Genomic DNA, 12305 nt, shown 5'->3' on the forward strand with positions numbered 1-12305 from the left:
AGGATTTACATAAAGCTGCTGTGGAACAGCCATGGTCCCACAGGTCCTCGCAGCAGGGAGTCATGTACCGTGGTAAACGTGGGCTGGTTCTCAGCTTGATGCAGAAAAATGTCTTTATGGCCGATGGACTGAACATCCTGCGAGAGGTGTGAAAGGTTTTTGTATTTTCAAGTTTCTGAAAAACCTGTACAATATGTTGTGATCCTTTAATGTTCCTATTTTTAAGCATCCATCAGCTCTATTTGATGGTGGAAAAGCTTTTGACAAAAACACTGCTGTCCTACTTCAGATTAAAAGGTGGGCAAGTTTGTTATTTTGGTATAAACCCTTTCCATTTTTGCTTCATTGTCCTAAAATAAAACCTTGTTGTGTCCTCAGATTATCCCACCTTGCTGACTCTCCCCATCACTTCCAATCTATTAATTGCTGTAATCTACTGATTGTCCTAAACAACCAACTGTAATCCTGTGGCGAGTCCATTAGGTTATTACAGCAAGTTGCCGAACTGTAGACACTGTAGACACACGTACATATAGAGGTGAAGTCCATTAGGATATTGCTCCAAAGATCATTAAAGGTGGGGGGGGGGGGGGGGGGGGGGGGGGGGGTAGATGATGAGACGGATATATACTGACTCAAACCCACTGAGCGAGCGGTAAGGTTGAATCGGGACAGACGAGGTAACTCAGGTGAGCAGCTGGACTCCCAGAGAAATGGGAAACAGAGAGTGTGTGTCTCAGCAGGGGAGAGTGGTTAAACCTGCCATTCATCATACAGAGTTCCCTCTTTTGATTTATGAATCCATGCCCATGGAAGAGATGTTCTAGTATTAATATAGAACCTAGACCTGCTTTATAATCAAACAACACATGGACATCTACCTTTACACTATATTTAAAGTACTTTAACTTTTGATACTTAAGCACATTTGTTGATGATATCTACAGTGATGGTGTATTTCCACATTGTTCTTGTGGTTTCCTTAAGTAAAGTATCTAAGCTCCTCATCCACCGCTGATCAAATTAAGTTTTTATGACTTCCAATGTCACCACTAGACTCAGTTACGACTTACCCCTCCCCACAGAAAGCCTCTCTTTAACCCTGTGGGTCGGTCTTTACAGACAAAACTGCATGACCGAGCTTTGTTCGAACAAATTAGGAGATTTGCATTTTTAAAAGACAAAAATTAACGACACAAACTGAGTAAAACAACAGAGCATTAGTAAAATCAACATTTAGAAAAACTTTTCTCTCATCTTTTCTGTTTGTGTTCATTATCACTCAGCCTATGGCTTCTCCATTCCCGGCCTGATTTGTTAAAAGCAAACTGATGTTTCTGTGAACCCACGCAGCAGATGAATAAGCAGAAGTTTCAAATGTGCTGTGAAATATTAAAAATGAGGCAGGAACGTGGAGCGGAGAACAAGGAAGCAGAGAGTGTGAGAATGAAAGGTTGAGGGTCAATCACAAACACTTACACTAAGCAAACACACAAGTTTGTCCAGAGAGATCCATCAGCGCAGAGACTGCACACACCCGCTGTGAAATACTCCGTTTATTCAGACAGCATCTTTTGCACTCGCCATTTCCATTTCACTCCTGTGCATTTCAAGTGTCTGAAAATGACTTTATCCACTCACTGCACATCAGGCTAACTTTGATTATATGTGGCAAGTGGAATCGTCACACTGTCAGCGTCACATCTGGCGTTAGCGGGAGCTGCACTGTGGTCCTCTCTCACCATCATTTCAATTACCCCCTCAGTGGGACTCGGTGCAGAGCTCGGGGACGGGGAATCATACATTTTAGCATTGTGTTCACTCCCCCGCCCCCACCCCCTGTTTCCTCTCCTTTCTCTGATGTTTGCTCACTGTATATGCGAGATGATGTTTACATGTCTCTGGGAAGCTAATTAAAAGCTAGCCCATGGCTAGGCTGCAGACGATAAAAGTGCATAACGTGACACATCCTGAATATATTAATCTGCCCTCGTCTTGTAATTCACCTGTGGAAATCATGATGTACTGATTAAACGTTGTTGGGTCTTGCATTGGTTCACACGTAACGGTTCAGTTCAGTGGCATCAATAAAGCTGAAGAACAGAAGGCAAAGCTGCTCCCTGTGGCCAGAGTCACGCACACACACACACACACACACACACACACACACACACACACACACACACATACACAGAGTGCGTGTGATTAGTACAACTCAGTCAGTCATGTCTCCAATCCTGCAACTGCACGTACAGACACACATCTGTGCAGATGTGTGTCTGTCAACGGTCCGGCTTCAGAAAGTAACATTTCATAACTCCCAGCTAATCCAAAAATGGGCAGGTAGTTCCTCTGTCTGTGTACTGTGTTTATTTACAGCACCAAGTACTTGTTGGTTGATTAAGACCACGGTAGAAGGTGAGAACTTCTGCTGGCCCAACATACGCGCGGTCACTAGGCCCAAGTCCGGCCCACATACAGAATGACTTGTCAGACGCAACTTCCACATCTGGACCAATGCTGGGACACAAACTGAAAATCTGTCTGGGTGTGAACCAGCTCTGGAGGATGACGTGCGGAATCAGCCCAGATGTGGATGTTTATGGCCCAGACTCGGCCCAAGATCCCCGACACATACGCAGCCAAAAGTTAATTTTGCTAACTAGGGAATAATTTTAGCATTTTTGTTGTTCTAACGAACAGGAGCTAACTCTTGCTAGTTTAAGAGAGGAGTTTCATCAAATAAAACTTTATGTGAAATGTTATTGGGAAAAATGCCAGTGTGAACTAAAACAGACTTTTGAATTTAAAAAAATATATAATGCCAAATAAAAATGAAAATTCAGTTACTATGAAATGAAACAATAATTTTACTTCAATCGATGGTTCATTTGTATATTTCATATATTTTTAAATGATGTAATACTGAACACTTTGTGGTTCCATATTTAAGCAGCTGTGGTACAATCAGGTACGCACATGCGCACAAACACACAAATACTTTAAGCTTCCATGTTCCTTGATGTAGAAACTGACTTTAATAATGGAGAGCTCCCGGCTGTGCTCGGCCATCTTTTATTCATATCCTCTTCTCTCTTTGCAACGAGACACTTTCTGCTGCTTATGCCAGTGACACCATTGGCTTTTTTTCAGCTCCAGTGTGAAGCAATTTGAGTCTTCGCCCGAATCTCGGCTAAAGAAGCAGGTTGTAAAGTCGCTGTTTAAATCAGGCGTTAAAGTTTCTCTCATGAGGTGAGAAGACAGAAATATACATGTTATAATTTTATACAGTGTAGCTATCAAAACAACTCACATCAATTTATGTGTAAGGTGAAATCTATTAGCTGAGACTGATTAAACTAATCTGACATTTGAATCCATCTTTGGGAAAAAAAAAGGTATTATTTAAACTGCCTTTCTAATTGACTGAATTGCAAATGAGAAAATGTGAGCGCTTCACAGACATCATTTTAACCTCTAATATTACTGAATGTTTTTTTCTCACTGTTAAGATTTTGTCACCTCTCTAACATGCTATGACTGAGTGACACCAGGAGTGAGCAGTCATTACCGCAACATCTGTGATTGTGATTTATGCTAAGTAGAGATAATATTCTTCTCAGTAGGATACAAAAGTTCAGTAACAATTAAACTGAGCACATTTGCAAATCACAGCTTAGTGATTCTGCTCAACCTATTAAATACTGCAATTCTACAAGGACTGTGTGAAATTTGTGCGGACAGAAAAGTTAGAGGTTTAAGTATTTTAATGGTCCTGTATTTCACTGTTTTCCAGTTTTTTATTTGAAGTGTTGATCCATAAGAAGATATATTTGTGGTTTTAAGAACCAAAAAAAATCTCAGTGTAGTTTTACATCTCCTCTCTCAGGCTTCTCTCTGGAGCTCTAGTAACAACAGGTCGGTGAGCCAATCAGAAGAGAGGAGGCTCTGAGCCTCTCTTCTGATTGGCCGACTGTTTTCTGAGTGATCCAATAAAAATATAGCAGAGTTCAGGTAAAAACACTCAGAGAAACCAAATCCTGCAAGGTTTGGATGTTGGGTCCAGGTGGGCGGGGCTTGGTGACTGCTTTGTTGTGACATCACAAAGTTCCAGAAGTCCTGACGGCTGGTTTTGACAATGACCCTAGAGAGGCGAAAAGGCCGAGTAGCACCACTACGAGTGACCGTCTCTCATTACTGTCAAAAACACTGATTAGAGCAGGTTTCGGCTTCACCTCTGTCAGATATTTTGAGATAACTCTCACACAGGCCCAGACGACACAACCTCGCTTCATACATACTGGTCTGCAAGCTCCACTTTTATGAGGAGGTGCAGTGATAGGATGTAAATTCTTTCATTGAGAGTCTGAGGGCTCCAGGGAACAGGTTTCAGAGAGAAGTTTCTTTAACCTTTCTGGGAGCGAAGAGCCTCGTGTTGCACAAAGAGAATTATTCACTACTTGCTACTCTAAAGGTATTTTCCCAAAAGAGAGTCAAAGAGTGAAGGAGACTGAAAATGCATGTGGAGAAATATATGTACGCATCAGACAGTGGCATATGGCCATGACATGCAAGTGTGTCAAAGTGCGTGCGTGGTTACAGCGTTTGCACGTGTGGGTACGGGCCACGCGTGACTCTCGGGCAACAGCAGCAGCAGTAGGACAGGGACAGACGAGGCCAGACAACTAGAATAAATCCAATGAAATATGCAGGCGGGGAGAGCGGGAGGCAGAGAGCACCTTTACCTACTTTCATTTTCTTCCTCTTGTCTGTGGGGAGCTGAGGCCGAGATGAAAACAGGAAATAGAGAGGGATGAGAGGAGGAAGAGGCTGTGGAGTCGTGTCCCTGGGTGGATGGAGGTAGGATGGGCTGTGAATAGACAAGAGAGGACTCAGGGGCCGTCGTGGCCTCCAAAGCTGCACAGGTTGCCTCTTCCTCTCTGACTGTTTCTATAACACGTCAGAATCTCTGGTGGTCAGCTCAGCTCATTTTTAATAATAACAGTCCTAAATCAGAGCTAATCTTTGGTCGGAGGTTTTTCAGTGTGTGTATTAATAGTCAATTTGACTCCATCCCTGTTCACACAGACCATCAGAAAGCTGGTTTGAAGGCTAAAGCTGATTGTTAATGTGATGGGAACAAGACTAATTATTGATTTGGCCACTATGTTGATCTGGGAGGAAAATAATCCAGATTACAAAATACAAACATGCGGGACATGTGACCAACAAATAACTACTTGTTACAGAAACTCACTGGGAATACATTTACAAATACACAAAACAATTAGCCGACACTCTCCAATTAAAATCTGGTTTTTAACCAGTTAACTTGTTTTTACAGCAATACTCAGTGAAATGACAGCTGACAGCAGAAGAGGGCGGCAACGTGATGATGTTGATTACAAGAAGTGGGGTGAGAGAGGGAGAGAGAATTGTGAATGAATGAGGCATAAAGATCTTCCTGATTGAACTTACGCTGAGCTTCATATATATTTATGTATACAGCAGAAACACGGTCCAAGAGCAGCTGCTGAACATAGTGGAGCATTAAGAAGCTAAAGACACAGATTTCCCTCAGGAGCTGGTGGAGACCAAACACAGAGCTAAAACAGAGGGAACACTGGACTGAGATCATCATGAGACATCAGCTGTGGCGTAGTGGTCTAAGCAGGCGCCCCATGTGTAGAAGCTACAGTCCTCGCTGCAGTTAGCCCTGGTTCGAGTCCCGCATCGGACGACCCTTCACTGCATGTCATTCCCCTTCTCTCTGCCTCCCCATTTCCTGTCTCTCTACTGTGTGCTATCGAATAAAGGCATAGAAGGCCAAAAAATATACTTTAAAAAAAAAAAAGTTATAAATGAATATAGAAAACGTTGTCCTGTCTTCTCTTCATCTCTTCCCTCCACTCCTCCACAGTCTTTCCACCATCAGTCACAGTGTGACTCACCTGCAATGTGAGTGAGGTCAGTGTCAATCCTTCTGGGTTGGACACACCTGCTGCAGATGTATGACGTTGGCAGCCGGAGGGTTTTTCCTCCAGGCAGCGACCCCCGCTCTGCCACAGCAGCTTCAGGTCACCTTCCTCTTCCTGTAGGCTCTGGTCCTGGGTACAGGTAGTCCAGGCAGAGGAGGTGGAGGAACAGAAGAGGGGAGTGGTGCTGGAGCGAGGGGAGGACCAACAGCACTGGATGAGGGGTCATGCTGTTCATCGTCTGGAGCCCAGGCTGCTCCTCCAGGACATTGAAGTTAAAGGTCTGTTCTTGTCCCACCTGGACCAAGGCTGACTCCGCCCTCTGTCAGTCTACCAGTCTCTGTACAGCTGCACCTGCTGGGTCCTGAATGCAGGTGAGGCGTCCCATGTGTCTCCATGTGTCCTGGATGCAGAGAGAATCCAGCAAAGAGTCGTCCAGGGTGACGTGGAGATCCTGGATGAGGAGGACGTCTCCTCTGCCCCATGTGTCGTCCTCCAACAGTGGAGCCTCCACTCCTCCCAGGAGATCCTCTGGATCACCTTGGCAACAGTCAGGCCGAACATCCTGTGCTTCCCCTCCAGCTCGGACCGCTATGCCTCAATGAGACAACAGGCTCCTCCGGGGGTCCACCTCCAAGATGTAGTGTCATCAATCCGAGCGCCATCTTGGAAAGCCAACACACCAACATTGGTAACCAAGGCAACTGTTTCAGAAGCAGCAGCAGCTTCTTTGTCACCTGGAGAGAGAGAGAGAGAGAGAGAGAGAGAGAGAGAAAGGTTTCACATGTTAATATTTGTGTGTGAGTTTAAAACACACAGCAGTGGTGTGAAAGCAGCTGTAAGAACATCAACTGCCTGAATCACACCTCGTCCTAGAGAAACTCCCTGGTGGGAAAGAAAACTAGAGACGGCTGTTGGACAGATCAATCAGTTTGATAAAATCTGTAAAATAACAGTTTTTCTCTGCAGAACTACGAGTGGCATCGCTGTACTGAACTTATACTGAACTTTTATTGAAGGTGTTTGATCAAAAATAAATTAGGAGAAATCTGTAAAAGAACAGTTTTTCTCTTCTCTCTTTCTTGAATTAGGATATTTTATTTTAGTTTTATGGTTTTAGTTTGGCAGCTGCTGCCAGTCATGTGACGGTTTTTTAATGATTTCTTTTTACAGTGCAGGGAATGTTATTCCTGAGGATTATGTTCTTTTAAAATCTGTGATAAACTGCAACAATCTTTTAAGTAACGTTAATAGTAACAGCAGCTGCCACGTTGCAGGACGTTGTACTTTTCTTAAGGAGGAAAAACATTATTACAATGAAAAGCAGCCAGTCAGATTCAGTGAGCTGCAGCTTCTTTACACTCTTCATCAAAGCAGCAGCTGAACGCTGCCTGTGCTGCCACATCATGTTGTGAAGCACTCCGCTGTTCCGACACACAACACTGCACTTAAGACACAAAATTAATTTCCAAATAGCGAGATTGGGAGATGATCAGCTTAGCGTATCCCCTGACATCCGGTCTGCCTCAGCACTGTTATATTGGATTTGTCGTCTCAGAACTAATTCAAGAGGCTGTGCTGATGCTGTGAATTTGAGTCTTCCTGTCAAGTATTTCTAAGTTTGTTTTTATTTTTTTTATTTTTTTTTTGAGGCAGGCCTTTCAGTCTGTTCCTATATTCATAGAGCCGTCTAGTCCTTTGTTGGCCTTTTCTTATCCTCTCCATATGTACTGTCTGCAGTGCATCCAGTTATCTGCAGCGCATGACGGTCCAGACAGAAAAAGGAAAATAAAGTTTTTTGAACTGAATTGGATTGAGACTATGCCCTGGATTTTTGGGTTGTGTCGCAGTAACGCTCCCCCTCCTCCTCTTCCTCCTCCTCCTCCTCCTCCCTCTGTAGTTTTGGAGAAAGTCATGTGAGTTCAGTGAGAACTCCATCAGCTTGCAGAGTTGGATGTGCTTTTGAGTGTGTGTGTGTGTGTGTGTGTGTGTGTGTGTGTGTGTGTGTGTGTGTGTGTGTGTGTGTGTGTGTGTGTGTGTGTGTGTGTGTGTGTGGGAGCTGAGGATCCATATAGAAGTGAGACAGACACGTCGCAGCCAGGACTGAATAACTGGCAAAACTGTTTCGCACATTAAAAAGTTCACACCATTTTTTGTTTCCGTCCCTCACCAGGGAAACGAGGTGATGTCGTGCTTTGGTTCTGCTTATTGTTTGTGCGCTTGTTCTCTGAAGCAGAAAAGACAGAGACAGCTGAGGTGACAACCACAGAAAAGGTTTATCAGGTTCGCTGCGTGTCAGTGCGGCTTCATCTCTATTTCTTTGTGCATATTTCTCTTTGACTGTTGGCAGGGTTTGAATTTTGGGACTGACTCTGACCCCCTCAAAAGAGGTAGAAACAACAGTTTGGGGGGGGTTGAATTATTTATATAATCTTCTTACCTGTAATTGTATATTATATTATATGATTGTATATAATATTTCTCATATTAATGCCTGGAGGAATCTTTTGCTACCCCTGAAGTGGACAGTACCATTTCTAATGTCTCGTCTTCCTGCCTTACATTGTGTCAGATAAATGCTAACGTTAGCTAGTTTCACTTTAGCCTTAAGTTACAGTTTAGCTAACTAATGTTAGCGAGCTCACCCTGTCATTTACAATATTAGCTTGTCATTTCATCAGCAATATAAAATTTCATGTATGATCTAATGTTACAAACACTGGAGCTCAGTCATGAGAAGCGAGACAATGGAGGATTAGTTGTTGTAGAGACACGTTGTTTAGTCTTTTACCTCTAACGTTAGTTTTTATAATACTCACTTCTCACTCAGGAGTTTTACCTGTTGCGTCATTGAACAATGTCCAAATACATTGCGCCCAACACCTCAGTTCACTGAAGCACATGCCCGTGTTGTACTGGGTTTCCTTCACCCTGGAGAAATAGTTGACCTCTCTGATTCTCATTGTTTAATCTGCACTCTGACTGTTGGTGTAAAAACACTGGAGGCAGTCTGAGTGTAGTGTGGCTTACACAGTAAATCTCAGTGTTATTCCACCTGAACGGAGCCTCCTCTGCCTCCCCCCTCTCTCCCCCCTCTCTCCCCTCCCCGGCTCAGAGCTGAGGTTACGGTGGGTTTAGCCACAGACGCAGCCATTGTGTCATGCCAGGATAAATAATGCTCGGTTTGGGATGGGTTTCACACTCAAGCGCTCTGATTGGATTCAACTGCAGCCTCCTGATAACAAGCGTACTGTATGCAGCATCCTTCAAATGTTATCTCGTCCCAGCTTAGGTAATTGATTTCATGGGTGTAGGTATGCGACGGAGTATCTGACATCTGGGCATTTAGAAGGATATTGATGTCCTACTTTCAATCTGCTGACTTTTGATGAAAATGGTAAAAGCTTTTTACAGTATGAGGAAATCATTTGTTTGGGGGGGGGGGGGGGCTGCGTTGTTGTAACCTTCTCTTCTGAAGTTTGTATTCCACCATCGTGTCAAAATAATACAGCTTTGAATATTTCTCACTTTGAAGGCTACAACTTCACCTGCAGCAGTAGACAGGTGGAATCAAAATATGGAGCAAAAATATAGTGTATATTTTTACGAGGAGGAGCAGACACTCTCCCCACATTTCCCTCTTTGTCAGCAAATTCTTTTATGAAAGGCAGACAACAGGGCATCACGCCAGGATTCAGATGTACCAACACAAAATGTCTTCAAGTCCCCAACTTCTACATCTCTCTGTCTTTCTCCCTCTCTCTCACTTGTTCTTTTTCACTGCTCCTCGGTGGCTCCTTAACGGACGAAGTTTCTCTCACACAGTCTTGCACTTCAGACGAACTATAGGAGGTTTTACTTTTGCAAAAAGGTGAAGGTCAACATTATGCAAAAGGGAGAATTTTCCAAGCGTCATGTATTATTCCAACTTTTCAACATTTACTGCCTTTTTTCTTAAAGTTATCCTTTTCTTGACGCACGTAACCTGACTGTGGCACCAAGTACAGCCCTGCTCCAGACCCGAGTCACCGTCCACGTCTCTGATTTGTTGGAAGCATGTATGGACGCGCGTATCATTATAGACGCATGACGACACTGATGACGTGTGAAGCCTCGCCTCTCGTCTGCACCGTGTGGCTGCTTTTGGGGGCGATTCAGTTTATAGAGTAACTGCAGCATTTGACTTTATATAAAGGACCTCCGAGAGAGATGATGAATATTATAGTTTATATTTATTTCTGTATTTCTACTTTTATTTATATATTTTTCCATTCACGTATTTATATGTTTATTCATTTATTTATTTATTTATGCATTTCAAGTTTTATTCATGTATTTAATTCTCTATTTCTACATTTATTTATTTACTTGTTTCTGTGTCTGTATGTTAATTAGGTAGGCGGTCCTACCTCAGTCTAAAGCCGGATTGGTTACATGGTGTGATTGGTTGATTAAAAATGAGAGGTATCTTTGAGATATTGGGGATTGTTGACAGCAGACTGGGACTCACAGTTTGGAGCCTGATTTAAACAATTTTCTAAACAATACGAGGTCGATGCAGCAAGACACACGAGTCCTGAGAGAAGGAACTGAGCAGGGGTGTGTTTGATTCCTCATGAGATCATTTTTCATTTGTAAGAGAAAGACAGTTATTTCTTCTTCCAGAGTTACAAAGATCTGTTTTAAGTGTCCTTGAATGTAGAATGAAAACAGAATATGGAAATCTGTTCTGCTTTGAAACATGTTGAACTGTCTGAAAAGCTCCAGCGTTGATGAGTTACTGGTCTCTTTGCTGAATGACAAGAGGATTCATCTGATACGACCACGGTATTTCAGCAGATCTCGTCATGTCCAGACGGCACTGCAGCACGACCTCCACCCGGTCGTCTTGACTGTGTAGCAGTCAGGTTAGAGGCTAGCTTAGCTTCATGTTCATCCCTGATTGGAGCTTCCACTTAATCCTCCACTCCAATCATCAGTCTGGACAGGAGACACAAAGCGAATGTCTTTTCCCACGTCCTCTTATAACCTGAAGTGACTGGTGTGTGAGAGACAGAGCATACGTTCAGATGTGTGTGTGTGTGCGCAGGAGCAACGAGTCCATAAATATGTTACCACCTCCTCCCCTGCACGGGCTGTTTTTTTATTACTATTCATAATTCTGGTGATATTGACACAGTGATAAGCTGAATTGAGTTTATGAGGATTCTCCTCTGAGAGGGATACCGGCACGCACCTCTAGTTGAGTCAGCAGAATAACATCAAAACTAATCACAATTTAATGGATCTCCCAGTCCCAAGGTCACAGAGATGTGAATAAAGCATAGCCCGGAGCACACTTGGACAACCTCGTCCACACCACTTCCGATGAGCCGAACATCAGGGTCGGATTTGCTGGAAATGGGCACAGCTTGCCACGGGCTTTATTTAAATATGTAGTTTCTCAGCAGGCATTCCTTCAATAATATCCCCATACTAAGACTCGCCATTCCCCAAGGTATTCTATTTAATTCCTCACTATAATTCAACAGCAGCAGGCTGAAGAAGGAGTGTGAAATTAGAATTATCCAAGTGTCCAGCTAATGCACAGAGAAGGATCCTCCTCGGTTAAGGCCTTATATACAATACCTTATTAAAACAATATGATATCATAGTTATCTGCCAAAATGAGAGAGGTCCCACTGCAGACCTCCCGCCAAACACCCCAGATTTGTGAGCCAATGAAAAGTGCGGGTCCCTGGGAGTGACTTCCTTTTCCTTCTGTTTTGGTGGTCAAAGGTCAAACATCAAAGGTCAAGGTCGTGGTGCCCTCACAAAACATGGTTTTGGCCTTGTTAACGTGATATCTCCATAAATTTCTTCAAATTTGGTAAAAACGTTGGACTCAAGGAGGAGCTGATTAGATTCAGGTGGTTTAAAGGGGCAGTTCGGGTGTTTTGACGTGGGGTTGTGTGAGGTCGTCATATATAGTCGGTACATCACCTACAGTAGGTCATGATCAGCACGCTCCCAGTCACCGGCAGCAGCTGACAGAGGGGCAGAGCGATGTGTTGCTGTGGGCCACGAGAAAAAAACAGGTTTTTAAACGCCCACCGAAACAATCCAATATCCGTTTAAATGATGTAGAATATTTGCAGCAGTTTATCTTCCTGTGAAAACAGCACTTTCCTTTGGCACTACATTTATTCAACCGGTGAGCTTCCGTATTCATACGCACAAGCGCACCTACGGAGTGCACTGTATTACGCCACGTTACAGTTACTTTACCACTTAATACAGTGCCCTCTGTAGAGATTTGAACATGGACAGATCGGTGCAGTGACGGACGGA

At 43.5% G+C, this 12305-nt stretch overlaps 1 protein-coding gene across 1 annotated transcript in view; it reads right to left on the minus strand.

The window, feature by feature from the left end:
* Positions 1-3972: 3972 nt before the first annotated feature.
* eme1 (essential meiotic structure-specific endonuclease 1) overlaps positions 3973-12305 on the minus strand; it is a 36817-nt gene continuing 28484 nt past the window's right edge. The window contains exon 10 of the mRNA XM_056365734.1: positions 3973-6712. The gene's annotated coding sequence lies outside the window, so the exon portion shown is untranslated. The remainder of the gene's footprint in view (positions 6713-12305) is intronic.

This window comes from Seriola aureovittata, chromosome 21 (assembly GCF_021018895.1).
Source record: "Seriola aureovittata isolate HTS-2021-v1 ecotype China chromosome 21, ASM2101889v1, whole genome shotgun sequence".
Classification (NCBI taxonomy): Eukaryota; Metazoa; Chordata; class Actinopteri; order Carangiformes; family Carangidae; genus Seriola; species Seriola aureovittata.